At 38.5% G+C, this 22,546-nt stretch overlaps 1 protein-coding gene across 9 annotated transcripts in view; it reads left to right on the top strand.

Moving 5' to 3' along the window:
- The window catches only part of LRRC4C (leucine rich repeat containing 4C), a 1,846,189-nt gene that overhangs the window by 507,849 nt on the left and 1,315,794 nt on the right, over positions 1-22,546 (top strand). The window lies entirely within an intron of this gene.

The following is a 22,546-nucleotide window of genomic DNA, read 5'->3' as shown; positions in this document are numbered from 1 at the left end:
CTCAGGAGTTTTTCAACTTTGAGTGGAAAGGAAAAAAGCACCTCTGTAGCCACAGAATAGAACTTAGGAGCTCACACACATGAAAAGCATGGTGATGGAATTTTCTTTGCGTGCAGCTGAGTCCAGACACTCGGCGTCATAGCACTGGGTCTGTCTTCGCCTCTGCTCTCCTCTCTCTCAATCCAGTCTCAGGCAGGATCTTTCCTTGTTTGTGGTCTGATATTAAGATGACCATCAGCATCTCATAATTATCTTACAAGCTCAGCTATCCTGATGAAAAGAGAGCTTCACTTTCCCAACAATTCTAGTGAAAGACTTGGATTGAATGCCATTGGATAGTATAGACCAGGAAAGTAAAATAGAGACTTACTTCTTTGTCTAGACAAGGTCATGCATACCACCCCCCCACCATCAAAACTGGGTCAAAGTCCAGGTTAAATGAAGGACTAAGATGAGTGAGGGATGTTTCAGAAGGAAAAGCATCTACACAGAGCAGACAGAAACAGAACATGTCCACATATTCTTTGTTGTATAGGTGAGTGGACAGATGAACCAAGGTAGACAGGTTGTTTAGCAGCAATGGCAATCCTGAGTCTTGGTAAAATAGTCTTTTCTCCATTATTCTTATTGTTAAATCAGACTGTTCCATGAGTCTATTACAACCAGCCGTGTGACTATACTCATTTTTCGTTAGCCTAGAAATCAGACTTTCTTGAAATAGGTGAATTGGGAAATCGCTTTGTATACAGAAAATATTGTTGCTGTGACAATTGTTGCAATAGAGGTCTGTTGGAAATGAGTCAGGAAGTAGATGAAAGAGTCACCCCAGGCTCTGTTGTCATATGAGAGGGGGGTACACGAAGCTATGAATTTTTCTACTCTCCTTTCTCCTGGAGTCGTTCTTTCTCTCTGTCTCTCTCTTTCTCACACACATGCACTCTCTCTTTCTCTCTCTTAAATAGGCCAAATCATCACATAAATGATGAAACAAAAAATAAATATGCCAGCTTCCATCCGACAGCAATGAAAATACCTCCAAAATTTCAACTTAATGGCATGTGTCAGATTGTATTGACTCCCTTGTGAAAGAAAAATTGCCATATTACTCATTCTGATTTGAAATATCATATTTAGAGGTGTCCGTGATACGTAATGATCAGCAAAAGCGGACTCTTTGTGCCTGCTGCACACTGGCAGGAACGGCTGTTACAGCTTTGCCAAGGGCCTGCTTGTGTTCATGCCAATATGGCCTAATTTTATTTTCCTCACTGTCTCTCTCTCTTTTTTTACTGTTTGAAAAATACAATAGAATTGTCTTCTCAGCATGGGGATATCTGCATGTGTTAAAATTACATTTTCTATTTTAAACTCTTTTTTATTTAAAAAGACCTGATAGAACATGCAGTCTTTTTCCCCCCTTCCTACAGAATGGGGAATATACAGACCTGAGATCTTCAGAGGTAAAAGCCAACCTGTAGGGAAACAAACAAATAATTAAACAAAAAAGCAAAAACAACAACAACAAAAATAAAACATGTAGAAGTCTGGCTGAATTTATTTGAGTTGAAATCTCTCAAGATTTCATATGAAGAGCTGTAGCACAAAGGAATTAGGACAAGAAATAGAATCTTCTTATCTGGAAATTAGGCAAAGCATCAACTCCTCTTTACATCAGTTTCCTGGAAGATATTAAAATGGTTTCTCGGGACTTCGCTGGTGGTCCAGCAGTTAAGACTCTGCACTTCCAATGCAAGGGAAACAGGTTTGATCCCTGGTTGGGGAACTAAGATCCCACTTGCCATGTGGGATGACCAAAAAAAGTGGTTTCTCAATTATTGATACTTACATGCAATATATACTGCATGAAAAATAATGACAGTAACATTGATTTTCATATGAGACAATATGCTTAGAATATGAATACAGACATGTACAACTCCCAGTCCAGACTCAAAGGGGGTTTATTTAGTGGGTAGTTGGCAACCCCCTCCAGTATTCTTGCCTGGAAAATCCCATGGACGGAGGTGCCTGGTGGGCTACATACAGTCCATGGGGTCACAAAGAACCAGACATGACTGAGCAACTGAGCATGCATGCAACCCTCAAAAATCATAAACCACTCTACCTGCTATAAGGTTCCGATGGGTTACCATTTTGCAGATGAGAAAACCGACACGGCTTTAATTCACTGTGACAAATGCTGCGGCCGCACCTCTGGGAGCCCCCTGAATACCCTCCCCCAAAGAAAGCTTCCTTGCCACAGTTTATACCACATTCCCACAGATCAGTCATCTTTCTCTGACTGGTTGGTGGGAGAGTATAACGATCTCCTCCTCCTCCACAGGATTTGGGGCATCACTGAAAGGTTGCCTTGGCTCCAAAATTCCCCAAGGGATTAGAAGGGCCTTTGTTGTAATCACTGTACTATTTAGCTCCCCTCTTTGCCCAATCTTGTTTCCATTCCCGTCATGGGTATTGATCAAGAGTACTCCTCAGTAAACTTTCATACAAATCTGTGTCTCATGGTGTGTTTCTGGAGACCCTAGTCAAAGGCAGGCACCCAGAAGAGATGTCAGTTAAATGTTTGATATGACAGTTATTTACCAGAGACAACATGGGTTATTCTACAGAGTAGAAGGCTCTTTGCTTAAGAGTTTCCTTAAGCAAAAGGAAAAAAAAAAAAAGAAGAAATGTTAAGGTGTTGCCTTCTTATGGGGATGCTTAACACATTGCTTGGTATACATAGTTGCCTATATGTCTTGCCTCATCAATTCATCTTTAGCGGTCTTATCCATGATATATGATACATATGCATGTAGCAGAAAGCCAGCCCTGCCCCAAATGCTGTTGGTTCACTATAAGTAGAGCCCGTGATTTTATTGGTCTTTCCTCTTGTGGTATGCAATGTATAATCAGGGAATGTGTGGTCGTCAGTGCCTGAATGCCACTTGCAGTAATAGAAACGCCTTCTGGGGAAATAAGATTGGTGCCAGGACTAGAATATGGAAGCAAACTTGAAATTATTTCACTGCTATTTCAGAATGGTTGACAAAAAACAAAAAGGAAAAGGCAGCAAGACGATTTTCAAGGACTGCCAACCACATTGAGGCATTTGAATGAAAATTCCTCTATAGCTTTCTATGACCTACTAAATAGAAATACGGAATTTTTAGGTTGGCATGTCAGCCTCTGTTCAATCTACCACTGAATTACCTTTTACATTCTCATAGCAACCTTCATGAATACATCATATTTTTTGCCAAAGTGGGTTTAGCTTTTCCCCAAACAAAAATAAAAACAAATATGTGAAATAAATAAAAAATCAGATGTTCTGATCAATAGTGTAAACCCTCACCAGTCACCTTTTCTTGCTGATTATAACCCAAATTCTGGACAAAACAAAAATAAAACTTACAATGTACACACTCTGAAAATGAAACAGAGGAAGGCAGATTGGGGAAGGAGGAATTGAAGAAGCACTCTGAAAATTGGTGAACTTCCCTCATGTTTTTCCCAATTTTGTTCTCGATTGAAGTTAGGGTAGTAGTGATGAAAGCAGTAAAACTTTGGAAAAAAGTCTCCTTTTTTTTTTGCCAGAGGCACAAGACAAGGAGTTCCTAAAACCTGAAGAATATAGGTGGTTATCAGTGAGAAGGAATATGGAGAATGATACCCCCTAATGTGTGTTTGAACCCATGCTAGTCCTGACCTCTGGATGCAAATCAGTGAGAGTTCTTAGGTCACCAATATCATTTCCTATTAAAGAAAAAAAAGATAATACAGCTGTATTAAAATTAAAATTTATGCTCTGTGAATGAAGAGAGTGAAAAGCCAATCTGTAGACTAGGAGAAAATGTTTTGAAATTGCATATCTGAAAAATAAAATTGTATCTAAAACATATACAGAATACTCAAAATCCAGTAATAAGAAAACAACAATCCAAGTTTACAAAATAGGCAGAGAAGCTATTTGAGTACTTCACCAAAGAAGATATTTTTTGATAAATGAGCAAATTCAAAGATGCTCAGCATCATTAGTAGATGTTTTTATTTCCTAGGGTTGCTAGAGTAAATTAACACAAATTCTGGGTGGCTTAAGAGGGCTTCCCAGGTCGTTCAGTGGTAAAGAATCCACCTGCCAAGCATAAGACACATAAGATCCCTAGGTCAGGAAGCTCCTCTGGAGAAGGAAATGGCAACCCACTCCAGTATTCTTGCCTGGGAAATCCCATGGACGGAGGAGCCTGGCAAGCTACAGTCCATGGGTTTGCAAAGAGTCAGACATGATTTAGCGACTAAACAGCAGCAGCAGAGTGGCTTAAAACAACAGAAATTTATTGTCCCAGTCCTGGAGGCTTTAAGGACAAAATCCAAGTATCAGCAGGACCTTGCTCCCATTGAAGGTGCTAGGGAAGAACCTTTCATTGACTCTCCTACCTTCTTATGATTGCTGGAAATCCTTAGCCGTGACGTCATCATCGTCACCTTTTTAAAACTGATAGTACCAAGTTTCGGTGAGGATACAGATATACTCAATCTCCTGTATATTGGCTGAATCGATGATGATACAAATGATATGGCCATGTGGAAAGTAATCTGATGTCATTTCATATAGATGAACGTATATTTACCCATCTATCTTACTCTTACATATTTACCCAAGGATAATGAAAATTTATGTTCATACAAAAATCTCTACACAAATGAACATTATTTTCAAATGAACATTATTCATAATTGTCCCAAAGCAGAAACAACCCAACTGTGCTTCTAGTGATTGGTGGATAAACAAACTGTGTTGTATCTATACAATGGACTATTATTCAGGAGTAAAAAGAAATGGACTATTGATATACACAACAATGCAGATGAGACTCATATGCATTATGCTAAATGAAAGATACCAGATTCAAAAGATAACATACTGCGTGACCCCATTATTATGACATTCTGGAGAGGTGAAGTTTGAGAAATAACAGTAGAAATCAAGTCAGTGTTTGTATGAGTTGTAGGTGGTGGGAGGGGTGGACCACAATGGGGCACAGGATAATACTGGTGTCATCAAGTGGGTGTATATCTTGATTGTGGCGGTGGTTACCCTGTGTCAAACTTTGTAGAACTATACAGAAAAATATTGAAGCTGACCATATGTAAATGACAATTCAACAAATAAAATAGCAACCTGGTGCCTATTATCATGCATGGCATGAGTTTGGGACATAATGTTAGTTCCTGCCTTCTTCTCTCACGCCTAACGTGCATGCAGTCTTATTGTTGTTTTTATTTATGTGCTAATTTAAAATATTTACAGTTTTTTAAGTTGATATGTAGTTGTTTTGTAATATTAAGTTTCTACTGTACAGCAGTGAATCAGTCACACATATACATATATCCCCTCTTCCTTAGATTTCCAACCTATTTAGATCAGTTTTTCTTTAGAGTGCTTTATCCTTTCCCCTACCTCCACTCCTGGAAACTCGGTAAACTGCTTTTATTAGGACATTCTTGCTGTGCCTCAGTTACATTCTTCTGTGATCTGTTCCTTGCTGTTGTGTTGTAGGCCTGAATCAAGTCGTGTTTGCTGTCACAATAACTGAACATCTCTTGTAACCTAGAAATCAACTGGTGACTTTTCTGTCCTTGCAATTGATATAAGAAACTCTTTTCCATCCTACTTTCAAGTCCCATGAGAGTCCTAAACCTTGTCATTTTCCAGGACAAGGTTATATCCTTGTGTTCACCAAGCTCCTGCTGTCACCAGCCTGAGATACAAAGTTCTGTCCTGAGATATAAGGTTAAGTCCGTCTTCAGGTGACCTATTCTTTGTTTCTCTATTTCTGTGTTTCTGACCTATTCTTTGTTACGCACCCACATGAAGCATCTCTAAGTCAAGTGTGCTTTACAAAAGATTTGTGGGAAGGAAGAAACACTCATGTTTCAAATTGGATGTTATTCATCCACATAGTTAGATGCTTCGATGGCCCATATCGGAGGTGAACTGCAGCCACCCACAAATCTCCTGGTTGCTATCTCTTCTGTACTCTCAGAGCCCACCCTCTTTTCTCTCTTCCCACACCTCTCTCAGGAAAATAATCAGTTTCTTTTCTGATCTCATTTAAAAAAAAAAAAAAGCACCTTCTCCATTAATTTTGTTTTCTTGGTTCTTGCTGATACCCAAGTCCTCACCATCTTCCCTTCTACTCCGGCATCTTCTCAAGACAATTTCCTGAAGTCAGGCTCTCCTTCAGGAGGGAATTGTTATGATAGTAAAATGCACTCTTTGTTACAGTCTATTACAGCTCTTATCACTAAATTATAAATACTCACGTTCTTTCTGTTTCTCTCACTATCCCATGAAATCATCAAGGGTAGGTTTCATCATCTCCCACCCTACTCCCCCAAAGCTTAGCAAAGCGATGTCTACATAGGAAATATTTAATAAGCAAATGAAAGTGTCCAATTGGACTGCTGTAAAAATACCATAGACTGAGTGGCTTATTGTGAAATAACAGAAAAATACACACACACACACACACACACACACACACAGTCTCTACTAGGCATTCCTGGCATAGAGCTCCTAAAACTCTTGTAATTTTCTTTTTATTGGAGTATAATTGCTTTACAATGTTGTGTTAGTTTCTGCTGAACAACAAAGTGAATCAGCTGTGTGTATTCATATATTCCCTCCCTCTTGGACTTCCTGCCCACCCTCTCCTCACAATGAGAATACTAGGAGCATCAGTTACCCTAATATTTGGTCTTTGACCCTGGTTCCTATACAGGGCTTCTAAATGCTCTGGGATTCCTGGGTGATAGGAGTGTCTGTTGTTCTAATGAGGCGACTCTCAGTGGGCTGATCCCCAGAGAGCCCAGGCCATGACTAGAAGCATGGAACTTTCAGCGGCAGCACCATTCTACAGAGAGGGGAGAGGGACGGGAAATAGAGTGATAGTCAATTGCGCCTACGTGATGAAACCTCCTAAAAGCCTGGATTTGGACAGCTCCCCAGTTGGTGAACACGTGGAGGTGCTAGAAGGACGGCCAGCCCCCCGGACAAGCCTGGTGCCCCTTCCCACATACCTTGACAGGCACGTCTTTTCTATCTTGCTGTTTCTGACTTATAACCTTTTAGAATAAATTGATAATCTACTAAGATGTTTTCCTGAGTTCTGTAAGCCACTCAAGCAGATCAATCAATTAATTAAATCGAGGAAGGCTTCCAATTTATAGCCAGCTGTTCAGAAGCACAGATAACAGCCTGGACTTAGAATTGTTGCCTGAGGCATGTGTGTGTTTGTATGTGGGGGTGGGAGGCAGTCTTGTAGAACCGAACCCTTAGCTCGTGGAATCTGATGTTATCTTCAGCTTGGTAGTGTAGAGCTGCGTTAAACTGTAGGACATCTAGCTGTTGTTGTGGAATTAATGTATGGAAATCTCCTGTGTGGGTGACAGAGAGTCAGAAGTGAAAAGTTGTGTGTAAGTAGTATAGGAGAAGTACATGAGTATTTTTCCCTTTATGCGTATAAACTAAAAATGTTTATTTGTCATAGTTCTTTAAGCTGGGAAGTCTAAGATCAAGGCCTTGGTAGATTCAGTGTCTGGTGAGAGCCCACTCTTGGTTACTGGATGGCTATCTTCCCACCTTACACAGTGGAAGTGGTCAGAGAGCTCTGAGGGGCATTTTTCATCAGGGAACTAACTCTACTCATGACAGCTTCACCTTCATGATCTAATGACCTCCCAGAGGCCTCACCTTCAAATACTGTTCCATCAGGGCTTAGTATTTCAACATACGGATTTGGTGGGATGGAGGGAGGAGCCAGGTGCACAAACATTTGGGGAGATTTCACATGCTGCGGAGCAACTATGCCTGTGTGCCACAACTGCTGAGCCTGCATGTTGCAGCTGCTGAAGCCTACAGGCTCTAGGGCCCGAGAGTCGCAACTGATGAGCTCCTGTGCTGCAGCTACTGAAGCCCGCTCACCCTAGCGCCCGTGCTCTGAAACAAGAGAAGCCGCTGCAATGAGAAGCCCGTGCGCCGCAACTAGAAATTAGCCCCCACTGTCCACAACTAGAGAAAGCCCGTGTGTGGCCACAGAAGACCCAGTGTAGCTGAAAACAAATAAGTAAATATAGCAGTGTGTACATGTCAAAACAAATTTTAGCCAAGTTTTAAGTGCAAAGGATGCCACTTTGAAATTTGATATATGGAAAGGGGAAATATCAAAAATTGTCAGAAGATTTGATAAAGGTGGGAATTGGGGTTACTGAGAAATGATACTTGACTTCCTATTTAATTAAAGTGGCAATAGAAGATTTTAAAGGTAAACATAAGAGGTAACATGATTGTAAGCAATCTTAGTACTCTTAAAATTGAGATGTCTTAATTATCTTCAAAAATCAAGGAAATGATAAAGTCAACAAAGCACAGGGACTTTTACTTACACAGAAGTTTTGCCGCCAAAGCAGACTGCTCAGAAGGCAAAGGGAAGCGCCAAGGCAGGCTGCTCAGAAGGCAAAGGGAAGCGCCAAGGCAGGCTGCTCAGAAGGCAAAGGGAAGCGCCAAGGCAGGCTGCTCAGAAGGCAAAGGGAAGCGCCAAGGCAGGTAACCTCTTAGAGAGGCAAAAACTCAAGAAAATGTAAACACAGACTTTTTAGAAAATCATATAAATAAACTTTAGCTAAACTCATTATATAAACCAATAAAAACATTTCCGTTTCATGCACCTTCTACAACTTTCTATATCCATTCAGGTTTTTTTTTAAACATTCCTTCTTTTCATTCTGGAAGAATCACTCATTTAACTTTAAGACAATGCTCCTCTCTTTTTCACTTTAACAAAAACACATATCGTACAGTACAATTTCTCAAAATGGCAAAAATGAACATATTCATTAGCAAATGCAAACATATACAGCCTCTCTGTACCATATAAATGCAAGAGACTAAATGTACATAAACTTAAATTTATGCTCTATAACTAATGTTACAGTGTTCTCTCTTATTTCAGAATTATCCAGTTATCTAATGAATATCCATTAAGTAGCTCAATTTAGTAGCAGTCCAAGATTTTAAATTACTTAAAGATTTTGGAAATTATCTTCAAAATTATATACTACAAAATATAATTACTGTTGAAATAAAGTTCACCAGAATAATGATTCAATTTGGTTAAGCCCAAATTTAAATTTTTGTAATCTTAAACAGTAAGTAGAAATAATGCTAGCTTATTTTGATTAGTAAATCTTTGTTTAGAAAGAACACGCTCAAGTAGAATAAATATGTGTACTTGCATTTTACCAATAATACTATTAACTCAGATGAAACAATTCTGTGTATTAAACCAAAATCACTAGTTTTGTTTGACAAAATAGGCAAGCATGAATTCTTAAATGTTTCCAAATTAGTTCCTATAAGAATCTCTCTTTTTCCACATTGAAATTGAGGTTCAATTTCTCTAATTTCTGAAACATGGAGAATGATCAATTATATGAATGTTTATCTCCAAGCCAATTACAATAGAGCTTCTTTAATATAAGGGATTTAAATTCTAACTGATTGTTATTATCCACAGGTATGAAAATATTACATACTTACATAAATAGAGGGAAAGACTTTTCTGAATTATAGACATGTAAGCAAAGAGCTTATACTGTAGTTTTAATTCTAAAATTCAGTCATAAGTTAAGCATAAGCAAAGTCCACAGGTCCATTTAAAATACCCGATCTCCTCTCAGAGGGTATGGTTTCTGACTTTATTTGAGCTCAAGATACAGAAACAGAAAAGAAAAATATACCAGATTCTGTGTCCTTTTTTACTCAACAGAGACAAGATGTCTATAAACCATCAATCCGTTTATATTGATCAGTAGATGGTCAGAACACATAGAAAGGAAAATCATCCAGGAAATTTATGGGAATCATGAGGAAGGATAGTGCTGAGTCTTATCTCAGAATGTAGTTGGCGGTGTGGTCCTTTGAAATTAGCCATTGCCCCATAACATGAAAGAATGGGATGGGGGTGCAAGGGTTCTTAACAATCGCTGCTTTCCAGACGGACAGGGCTCAGGTGAACTTCAGCATTGTTATAACTCTCTTAAGTAGATCCTGTGATAACTCCACATTCTAGACAAGGAAACTGAAGCACAGAAAGGTTAAGTAACTTGCCCAAATTCACATAGCTGCTGAGAGGCAGAAGTGAAGTCTCACCCTAGAGTTTATGATCCCAGCTAATAGCTGCTCCTTCATTACACTGGAAGAGTTTACCACAAAGTTGAAGGCCTTTCTACCCAGTCCATCACTGTTACTCACAGAATAGTACAAGTTTGGTGGATGGATAAATGAAAGAGGAGAGACTAAATCATAAACAGCAAAAGAAAGAGTGAGGCAGAAAAATGAATACATAAAAGTGAAGAGAAAAAAGATAGTAAATGTTTCCCTTTTTCTATTCTTGAAGTTGTGCATTGTTCCTGCCTCCCCTAGACACAAAGGGAAAATGTCCTCAGACAGTTTTTTTCCAATTATCAAATCACCCCCAGAAAGGAAAAAAAAATTATCATTTTAGTTGTTGTTCAGTTGCTAAGTCATGTCTGACTCTTTGCGACCCCATGGACTGCATGCCAGGTTTCTCTGTCCTTCACCATCTCTCAGAGTTTTCTCAAACTCATGTCCATTGAGTCAGTGATGCCATCCAACCATCTCATCCTCTGTTACCCCCTTCTCCTCCTGCCTTCTATCTTTCCCAGCATCAGGGTTTTCCCCAATGAGTTGGCTCTTTGCATCAGGTGGCCAAAGTATTGGAGCTTCAGCCTCAACATCAGGCCTTCCAATGAATATTCAGAGTTTACTTCCTTTAAGATTGACTGATTTGATCTCTGTGCTGTCCAAGGGACTCTCAAGAGTCTTCTCCAGCACCAAAGTTTGAAAGCATCAATTCTTCGGCACTCAGCCTTCTTTATGGTTCATCTGTCATATCCATACATGACTACTGGTAAAACCATAGCTTTGACTAGACAGAGCTTTGTTGGCAAAGTGATGTCTTTGTTTTTTAATATATTGTTTAGATTTTTCATAGCTTTTCTTCCAAGGAGCAAGCTTGTCTTTTAATTTCATGGCTGCAGTCACCATCTGCAGTGATTTTGGAGCCCAAGAAAATGAAGTCTGTCACTCTTTCCATTTTTTTCCCCATCTATTTGCCATGAAGTGATGGGACTGGATGCCATGATCTAAGGTTTTTGAATGTTTAGGTCTTTTTAAAATTTTTTTAAATCTATTTATTTTAATTGGAGGGCTAATTACTTTGCAATATTGTGGTGGTTTTTGCCATACATTGACATGAATTAGCCACAGGTATACATGTGTCCGCCCATCCCAAACCCCTCTCCCACCTCCCTCCCCATCCCATCCCTCTGGGTTGTCCCCATGCACCAACTTTGAGTGCCCTGTTGCATGCATTGGACTTGGACTGGTGATCTATTTCACATATGGTAATATACATGTTTCAGTGCTATTCTCTCAAATCATCCCTCCTCTTTCACCCTAATCAAGAGACTCTTTGGTTCCTTTCTGCTTTCTGCAAGACCTGCATTTAATCACTCTTGAGGATGGAAAATGTAAATAATCTAGCATTGTCACTAATGAAAACCAGAAATCATTGACCAACTTGGAAGTTTAATCACCTATCTTCCTGTCAATAATTATTTGGTATAACTCCTATTTCCTCCTTGATTTGAATCTCATTAAAGGCAGACATTCTATCATATTCTGCTTTGCATCTTCATCACTTTATGTAATACCTGAGACATAGTAGATATCCAATTAAATGTTTAATTAAAAGTTTATACTGGAGTATAATTGATTAACAATTATATTAGTTGCAGGTGTATAGCAGAGTGATCCAGTTATACATATACATGTATCTGTTCCTCTTCAAGTTATTTTCCTGTTTAGATTATTACAGAATATGGAGTAGAGTTCCCTGTGCTATATAGCAGGTCCTTATTGGTTATGTGTTTTAAATGTAGCAGTGTCTTCATGTCAGTCCCAAATAGGAAAAATAAAACTTTGTAACACTACCTCTCTTTTTGAAATAGGAAATAAGAATTAATTCCAGTTGTTGTGATCTAAGTATGATTAAATAGTCTGATACTAAATATATATATATATATATATATATATATATATATATATATATATATATTATAACCCTCAATAAAGTTTGCAATGACTTGCAATATGGGATCAAGATTTATACTTTAAACTGTGTTAGAAGCCATATAACACACGAAAACATATATAGAAATTAAGCTGAATTGAGCTATCAATTTCAGCTATTCCCATATAGACAAATCTTGTACACTGAATCAGAACAGAATCCAGAAAAGGATTCAGCTAACTTAAAAAATATAGAACTATTAAAATATTGAGTTTTTTTTTATGATTACCACATTAGTTGAAAAAATGTTCAACCAATTGTTCAAATAACTCTTCTTAGTTTTCTCAGTACAGTGGAATGGCCTGGTTGTGTCTAACCCTGGTCCTTATCCTAGCTATACACTGTGGCCATGAATGCTCAGTCTCTTTAGTCATGTCTGTCTCTCTGCAGTGCATGGACTGTAGCCCACCAGGCTTCTCTGTCCATTTCAGGCAAGAATACTGGTGTAGGCAAGCCATTTTATCCTCCAGGGGATCTTCCCAACCTAGGGATAGAACCTCTGTCTCCTGTGGCTACTGCATTGGCAGGGAGATTTTTTTTTACCAATGAGCCACCCAAGAAGAGCATACACTATGGTACTTATTGACTATTTCTTTCAGATTCCTGAACTGGACTTCCTTTAGCTTTATCCTTACAGCTTACTTCAATGTGAAAAAGACTCAGTAAAATAATTTGTATTTCATTCTTTGATGTAATATTAATAGCAATATTTTTAATGGCATTTGGTAGTATTTATAATGGTAGTTACACAACTTTTATATGCATCATCATATTTTATTCCTGTCATAAGCCTGTGATGCAAATAGTTCATTTGGCTCTTGATAAGAACATGAGAGAGAGAGAAAGTGAGTCGAATGCCTCACTAGGAACGGAGGAACTCTAGGAGACTTGACTTCTGGTTCAATGATTAAAAAGCTATATAATTAACAAGTCAGTTTCAGATCGTTCTGGCATAAAAATATTCATAACTTAGGCAAATGATGTTATTCATAACAAACAGAGGCTTAGTTATCTATGCCTGGTGGGAGTGTGGTGAGTCTTCCCTCATATTTTCTAAAAATTAAAACCCAAACTATGTGAAAATCTCATATTCTAGCCTGTGACACTTTTTCTTATTCCTCTTCAGTCTAAAATGTTCCCAGAAAAAATAATGCCCTTAGAATTTCTTGGTCTGCTGTGTTAGAGACAATTCAAAATGCCTTATACTCTTAGTGGGCAATATGGAATAAAATGTTGATGAGAAAAATCTACCCTCTGCCTCTTAAGAATAATAAGAAAGTGACAACCATAGCATCAGAGATAGATATTAGAAGAAAATATTTTGGCAATAATCAGCTTTAGGGGATTTAGTAGTTAGATGGATCTTTCAGAATAAGCGGAGGACAAACAGTTGCCTAGCTAGTTATGTGGACAAAAGATAGGAAGGTAAAGGAGGTTCCAAACTCTTCTCCACAGCCACACCACAGAATGAACAAGGACTTTTGGCCCCATCACGACCAAAAGGCACTTCTTTTGGGGTAACTGAGTATAGATCTTGAGCCATTCAAGCCATCAGTGTCTTTTCACAAACACTAGTTTTTAAGCTGAAAAGAATGGACAGAATAATACAATATACCTGTTCTTCTGGAAACTGCTTTTGAAGGAGGGTGAGCGAATAAAAATGACAAAAATAATGAAGATCCTGAGTGATCACCCAAAATGGGTGGTCACAGTTTTTACACAAGAGTCTATACTTATATAGGTGGGTGCAAGAGTTTGTGTATGTGTGTGCAGAGACATAATTCAGCCTTCTTACATTTGAGAAAAGTATTTCCTTCCTTAAGTTTCTCCTAAAGTTAAATATTAGCATTTGTATTTTTATCAGACAGTAGGACCATGCTTTTTAAATTATTAAGAAAGAGTCAGAAGCGTAAGTAAATTGTAAGAAGTATCTTTTATGGAAACATACTATAACAGTTAAAATATTATTAATAATACTAAATACCAAAAATCTTGCCACTTACCTTGTTTGCCTCAATACCAACCTATGCTGTCAGAAGTAAGTTTAGGAGAATCTCCAAAAACTTGGCTATAATTTTTAGCTTTTGATGCCAAACCCTGTAGGAAAAACTCCTAAGGTTTGGTAAGTATGACTGGAAGGGTGAGACCATGAATTTTTGTTGCTGTTGTTCAGTCACTAAGTCATGTTCGACTCTTTGTGACCCCAAGGACTGTAGCATGCCAGGCTTCCCTAACCTTCACATCTCTCAGAGTTTGCTCAAATTCGTGTTCATTGAGTCAGTGATGCTATCTAACCATTTGCCATCCCCTTCTCCTTTTGCCTTCAATCTTTCCCAGCATCAGGGTCTTTTCCAATGAGTTGGCTCTTCACATCAGGTGGCGAAAGTATTGAATTTAGTTTCAGGATTAGTCCCTCCAATGAATATGCATCAGCCTCATTATCTACTGCTGTTCCTTTGGCGAAAGGCCTAAATTAAATAGAGTTAAGTGGTTTACTTTCCTCTTTCTTTATGATGAGGAGAAGCTACAAAAAAACTCCATTGAAAAAAGTGTCAAGAAAAAGCAACCATTTCTCCCTAAGGCCTTGAAAGAGCTAACTTAAGACAATCAACTGAGAAGGAAGGCACTCATCATCAAGTGAGAAATATACACCCATGGCTGATTCATGTCAATGGATGGCAAAAACCACTACAATATTATAAAATAATTAGCCTCCAATTAAAATAAATTAATTAATTAAAAAATCAAGTGAGAAATAAACTTGACTCCAAAAGAAAATCTAAAAAGGAAAAGGAATATAAAGACCAGAAATTTTAAGAAGTATTCTGCGTTATTTAAAAGCTCAACCCCTAGTTTCCTAGATTCAGGTACACATATATTTTTTCTCTTGAGGAGAAATAAAAGCAAAGGCACCCTAGACTCTAGTAGCTAGAGGCATTATTATTTAATATTTTTTTTCTACTTCAATACTTAATTATTACCTAGAGCCAATGTATCTCTTTGTTCTTAGGTGTGTATTCTCATTGAAGAAATTTAATTTACAATAGAATCCTGAAATACTTTAATCTACTTTCTTACAACTGTTGCCTCCCAAAGAAACCTGTTTTTTTTTTTCCTTAATCTTAGAATTTGAAAACAGCTTTTTAAAAGTAGAAATGTGTTCTCGAAGCTTCTGGAGCTCTTCTTAGAGTAAGCCATCACCTTTATAGCCCCTTTTCTTTCTTATAGGAAGAAAGCTAGCACAGCAGTTTAGCAATTAGAATTTGAAGGAAGTAGAGGAAATTCAGAATATACATGAGTAAATGCTTAATGCCTGGTCTTCTACTCAGTGAATGGTGGGTTCAAGCTGAATCTGATAAAGCAAAGACAAATTTCTAGTTTCAGTAGAGATATTATATACGGATTCCTTTGTAGAGGGTGTGGTCATCATTAGCAGAGTAGCCAAATGTTTCTTGTTTTCTGCTTTTTATGAACATTTAGTAGAGTGCTTTTCCATCCCTTTAAAATTAGGTGAGGAAATGTACCTTGTTTTTTTATAAATAGAATGTGCATTATTTATAGACTCAAATGGTAAAGAACCTGTCTGCATTGCAGGAGACACAGGTTCAATCTCTAGATTGGGAAGATCCCCTGGAGAAGGGAATGGGTACCCACTCCAGTATTCTTGGCTGGGAAATCCCATGGACAGAGAAGCCTAGTGGGCTATAGTCCACGGGGTCACAAAGAGTTGGACATGACTGAAGTGACTTAGCATAAAAAGTAATATGGGTCACTTCTTTGTGAAAACTTTTGAAGACAGTTCATTACTTGTGATAATTTCTTGATTATTTGAAATCAAGGTGAAGTTTTTGGGAGTTGGGATCCTGAAGTTATTAATGTTATGCCCTTTTGCCAACCTGCAAAAGATGTATGGGGGAAAATGATCCTTAGACTGTAGAGTCTTCTGATTCTAAGAAATCTTAAAAGCAAGGAACCAAAAAAGCTCAAACTTCTTCCAAATAACTGTGTTCCAGAACAAATGTCAAGAATAGTTAAAAAACTCATCCAACAAGATAACAGCTAAAAATTCCTGACATACAATCAAAATTGCCAGGCACACAGAAGCAGTAATCTACAACACACAGCGAGAGGAAAAACAATCAATTAAAACCAATCCAGAAATAATGAAGATGAAAGACATAGTAGACAGAATATTAAAATACATATTTTATAGTTTCACGAAAGTTGATAAAAACAAGCATGTTAGGGAGTGGTAAGGGAGATAACAAAAAAGGGACTCAAAATGAACTTCTATGTGTGAAAATTATAGTATCTGAGATAAAGAATACACTACATGGGATTTAATAGCACATGTGATGCTACAGAAGAAAATATTAATGTAGTCATCCCTCAGTTCCTGCAGGGAACTGTTTCCAGGAGCCCCCATAGATACAAAATCTGCAATGCTCAAGTCCCTTATATGAAATGAAATCTAGCAGTGAATACAGTTGGTCCTCTGTTTTCAAGGGTTTCACATTCACAGATTCAACCAACCGCAGAAACCCTGGACTTGGTTGTATCTGCAGGTGTGTAACTTGTGGATACTGAGGGCAGATGGTACTTGGAGACTTAGGAATAGAAATAATCTAAATGAAACAGAAAAAAGCTGTAAAGACAAAAGGATATCAGTGAGATGCAAGACAACATTAAAGTGGCAAGCTGCCTAATAATCATGTAAAGTGAGGGTACCAAAATGCAGGGGGTGGGGACAGAAAAAGTATAAAGAAATGTAAGAAATGATAAGTTTTTTCCATTTTGATGCAAATAATAAATTGAAAATTCAAGAAGCCTAGTGAAACCTAAGTCATAGAAGTCTGGAAAAAAAAAAAAAAAAAAAAACCCCGAATGTATCCAGAGTGAAAAAGAACCATTATGTAGAGGGATAACAATAGTTAATTTCTTTTTGTTTTTTGAAACCATGAAGGCAAGACAACAGTGGGCCAAATTCTTTATCAGATATACAAAAGCTGAAAAACTTCATCCCCAGCAGCTCCCAAATATGTTAAAGGAAGTTCTTCCAACAGGAGGAAAATAATACCAGATGGAAATCTGTAACTACACATATGAATGAAGAGCACTAGGAATGGTAATCGTATGTAGGCAAATATAAATGTTTTTCTTATTTTTAAATCCTATTAAAAGATCATTTGACTCTTTTGAAATAATAATATCACTATATTGTTGAGTTTATAGCAAATATAAGAGCAAAAACTGTGATATAATACTATAAAGTCCAGGAGAGAGAAAATTATATAAAATGGTATATATTTATGGTATACCTGAAGTGGGATAATACTTGATGGCAGGCTCTAATAATTAAAGGTATATACTATAAAACCTAAAGCACTGTGCCACTCTCAAAAGAGACAATAAGACAAAATATAGAAAGTTAAACAACAAATGGTACAAAAATGAAATTATTAAAAGTATTTAATCCAAAAGAAGTTTAAAAAAAAAGTAAATGGAAACAAAGAAGAAACCTGAAAAGCAGAAGTGGCAAGACATAGTAGATTTTAATTAGATTTTATTCATAATCCCAATAACTTTCAATAGTTCAATAATTCCTGATTAAAAGTCAGGTATTGTAAGATTGGGTGAACAAAAGCAAGACTCAGCTACATCTTCCCTCTAAAAGAAAACTGCATTAAATGTAAAGACACAATTAGGTCAAACGTAAAAGAAGGCAAAAAGAGATATGATGCTAACACTGACCCAGAGAAAGCTGTAGTGGCTGTCTTAATGTCAGCTAAAGTAAATTCTATTAAAAAAAAAAAAAAAAAGAGAGAGAGACTATTACCAGGAGCAAAGGGATCATTTCATAAGTATAAAGAGTTAAAACATCAGAGGACTTATTAAATCTTCAATATCTATGTACCTAGTAATGAAGTTTCAAAATACACAAAGTAAAAACAGATTCACTTGATAAATAAACCTGTACTTAAAATGAAGAATTAAAATAATGGAATAAGTAGACACAAAATAAGTAGACAAAATCTGTACAAGTATAAATAAACTGAACACCATCATCACACTAATTATTCCTAATTCATTCAGCCACAGTAGAACCTGCAGTATTTTTAAGAGCACACAAAGCATTTGCCAAATTAAGCCATAGAACAAGTTTACAAATGTAACAGAATGCAAATTAAACAAAAAATGTTTTCTGATCACAGTAGAGTTAATAATAGAAATTGATAACAGAAAGATATATGGAAATTCCTCAAATAACAGTTAACTAAATAACACATAAATAAACCAACATTAAAGAAGAAACCAAAAGCAAAATTAAAAGCTATTTTTGACAGAAAATGAAAATGAAAACACACATTAGAATTTGTGAAATGCAGCCTAAGGCAATTTTAGAGGCCAATTTATTGCAGTAAATGCTTGCAGTAGAAAAGAATGATCTTAAATCCATGGCCTATGCTTGTATTTTAATAAAGGGGAAAGGAGCCAATGGAAACCAAAATATATACATACATACACACACACGCACACGTACACACACACACACACACACACACATACATATATATATACTAATAAAGAGCAGAAATCCGTAAAAAATCAGTTGAACGAAAAGCTGGCTCCTTGAGAAGATCAATAAAATTGATAGACCTCCAGCCAGACTGATAAAAAAAAAAAAGAGTGAATACACAAATTTTCAGTATCAGAAATGTGTGAGACCCCATGGACTGTAACCTGCCAAGCTCCTCTGTCCATGGAATTCTCCAGTCAAGAATACTGGAGTGGGTTGCCATTCCCTCCTCCAGGGGATCTTCCTGACCCAGGGATAGAACCTGGGTTTCCCACATTGCAGGCAAATTCTTTACCATGTTGAGCCACCAGGGAAGCCCTGAGAGAGGGGAGTATCACTATAGCTCATACAGATATTAAAAAGGATAATAAGGAATTATTACAAATTAATGAAGAACTAATAAGCAATAATTTATGCTAAGTCGCTTCAGTCGTGTCCGACTCTGTGCGACCCGATAGACAGCAGCCCACCAGGCTCCCCCGTCCCTGGGATTCTCCAGGCAAGAACACTGGAGTGGGTTGCCATTTCCTTCTCCAATGCAGGAAAGTGGAAAGTGAAGGTGAAGTCGCTCAGTCATGTCCGACTCTTAGCGACACTGTGGATTGCAGCCTACCAGGCTCCTCCGTCCATGGGATTTTCCAGGCAAGAGTATTGACGGGGGCTGCCATTGCCTTCTCCTACCAAGGAGGGGACAAATCCTAAATTAAGTTCCTGTTCAGATGCTTATGTCATAGCATATGATGTAGGGAGCAAACAAAAACATGGGGACAGGCTGTAAGTAATCTGTGCTTAAAAGGAGCAGGAACAGTGACATTTTCACATAGGAATTCTAAGAGGAATTTGCTGTTAGTAATGCTGCTGAGATCCTTTCATGTATGCAGGCTCATGCTTGCTCACATCTGACTCTTTGCAACCCCATGGACCCTAGTCCGCCAGGCTCCTCCATCCATGGGACTTCCCAGGCAAGAATTGCTAGAGTGGGTTGCCATTTCCTTCTCCAGGGGATCGTCTCGTCCCAGGGACCAAATTTGTGTCTCCCGCATCTCCTGCATTGGCAAGTGGATTCTTTGCCACTGAGTCCCCTGGGACATCCCCAAGATCCTTTCATACTCAGTACTGACTCCTAAAAAAAATAAAACATATGCATATTAAAGTCACACATTTACTTACTGTACATGGTAGCTGTTGACTTACTGTCCCAGACCGACTCTGGCAATTTAGAATTTTCCACTAAGGAAGATTTAGGTGCATTTCTTCCCCCTTAATCCAAACATGCTGTCCAGAAGTCCCAGATTACCTGGGCGTGTTTTTAAAAATTGAACTTCCAGATGTTCAAGCTGGTTTTAGAAAAGGCAGAGGAACCAGAGATCAAATTGCCTATATCCGCTGGATCATCGAAAAAGCAAGAGTTCCAGAAAAACATCTATTTCTGCTTTATTGACTATGCCAAAGCCTTTGACTGTGTGGATCACAATAAACTGTGGAAAATTCTGAAAGAGATGGGAATACCAGACCATCTGACCTGTCTCTTGAGAAACCTGTATGCAGGTCAGGAAGCAACAGTTAGAGCTGGACATGGAACAACAGACTGGTTCCAAATAGGAAAAGGAGTACGTCAAGGCTGTATATTGTCACCCTGCTTATTTAACTTATATGCAGAGTACATCATGAGAAACGCTGGGCTGGAAGAAACACAAGCTGGAATCAAGATTGCCAGGAGAAATATCAATAACCTCAGATATGCGGATGACACCACCCTTATGGCAAAAAGTGAATAAGAACTAAAGAGCCTCTTGATGAAAGTGAAAGAGGAGAGTGAAAAAGTTGGCTTAAAGCTCAACGTTCAGAAAACTAAGATCATGGCATCTGGTCCCATCACTTCATGGGAAATAGATGGGGAAACAGTGGAAACAGTGTCAGACTTTATTTTTGGGGGCTCCAAAATCACTGCTGATGGTGATTGCAGCCATGAAATTAAAAGACGCTTACTCCTTGGAAGGAAGGTTATGGCCAACCTAGGTAGCATATTTAAAAGCAGAGACATTACTTTGCCAACAAAAGTCCGTCTAGTCAAGGCTATGGTTTTTCCAGTGGTCATGTGTGGATGTGAGAGTTGGACGGTGACGAAAGCTGAGTGCCGCAGAATTGATGCTTTTGAACTGTGGTGTTGGAGAAGACTCTTGAGAGTCCCTTGGACTGCAAGGAAATCCAATCAATCCATCCTAAAGGAGATCAACCCTGGGTGTTCATTGGAAGGACTGATGTTGAAGCTGAAACTCCAATACTTTGGGCACCTCATGCGAAGAGTTGACTCACTGGAAAAGACCCTAATGCTGGGTAGGATTGGGGGCAGGAGGAGAAGGGGACGACAGAGGTGGAGATGGTTGGATGGCATAACCGACTCGATGGACATGGGTTTGAGTAGACTCCGGGAGTTGGTGATGGACAGGGAGGCCTGGCGTGCTGCAATTCCTGGGGTCGCAGAGAGTCGGACACGACTGAGTGACTGAACTTATCTGAACTGAATGCTAACAGCTACTACTAGAGAACCCTTTTCTGGTCATGGGAAGGGAAGGTCTCAGAAGTGCCTTGCTCTCCTGGAATTCATATATATTGATCCTATGGGTCTGTTCTCTGTAAGACACAAGTTTTCAGGTTAGAACTAGGGACTACTACGGATACTCAGCTTTCCCTGCATGAGGGAGGAGACATATTTAATTTTAAACCAAAATCAGAGTTCAAAGAAACTGTTTTGCAGTGTTGTACTGTGTTTTGTCTCTCAATCCTATCTGTCTCTTTGCAACCACGTGGACTGCAGCCTCCAGGCTCCTCTGTCCATGGGATTTCCCAGGCAAGAATACTGGAGTGGGTTGCCATGCCCTTCTCCGGGGATGTTCTCGACCCTCCTGCATTGCAGGTGGACTCTTTCCATCTGAGCTATCAGGGAAACCCTCTAAAAATATTATCCGTCTTGCTGTAGATTGTTAGGCTGGAGGAAGTGTCATGGGCACTCTGGTGAGCTGTTTATCTCATTTTTATGTAACACATCTCTTCAAGACACCCAGGGGGAATGGATATGTAACTGATTTCCCTGGGGTTGTCAGACAAGGTTAGTGAAAGGTCATGATAGTCAGTTTACCTGGGGATTCGGAAGCCCCTCACCCTGGCGCCCGTCCTGGGACTGTTCATTCTGAGCACTGTTACCATAGCCAGAGTCAGTTTGAGGATGGAGCCATGAGAGAGTAAGCTGTTGTTGAGAGAATCTGGACCAGATACGTGATTGAACCCAGTTGTATAAACTCTATATAAACTTTCAAGATTCTACCATCTCTGCGAAAATCGACTCTTACAGCTGCCCTAGGCAGACCTAAGCATGTAAGTTCCCATACTTATTCAAGTTGCCGCCTACGAATGGGTCATGATCTGCCTTTCTTTTGATCTCCCCTGGCCTTCTGGGTTTGGGACCTGTTTCAGGTTACACCCAGGGAGCTCCTAAGATTTTGAGCCAATGGTAGTAACATTCGTCATATTCCTTTTCCTTCGCAAAGTATTTATTGATAACATTATCATCATGTGTTGAAATTCAGGATCCAGACACCTATTCTAATCCGAGTTTCAAAATTGTTGATATAGGAACTATCCTCGTTTCCTGGGGCTCTTTTTGGGCATTGTTAGGCATCTATATTTTAGTGCTAGGTGGTTCTGTTGGCTTCAAAGCTGGTCTTGATAGGGAAGTGGTAAACAGCCATTA

This window comes from Giraffa tippelskirchi, chromosome 11 (assembly GCF_054371585.1).
Source record: "Giraffa tippelskirchi isolate mGirTip1 chromosome 11, T2T-mGirTip1v1.2.pri, whole genome shotgun sequence".
NCBI classification, from domain to species: domain Eukaryota; kingdom Metazoa; phylum Chordata; class Mammalia; order Artiodactyla; family Giraffidae; genus Giraffa; species Giraffa tippelskirchi.
Note: the sequence above shows the minus strand (reverse complement) of the source record. Positions and strands in the feature narration are given on the sequence as shown.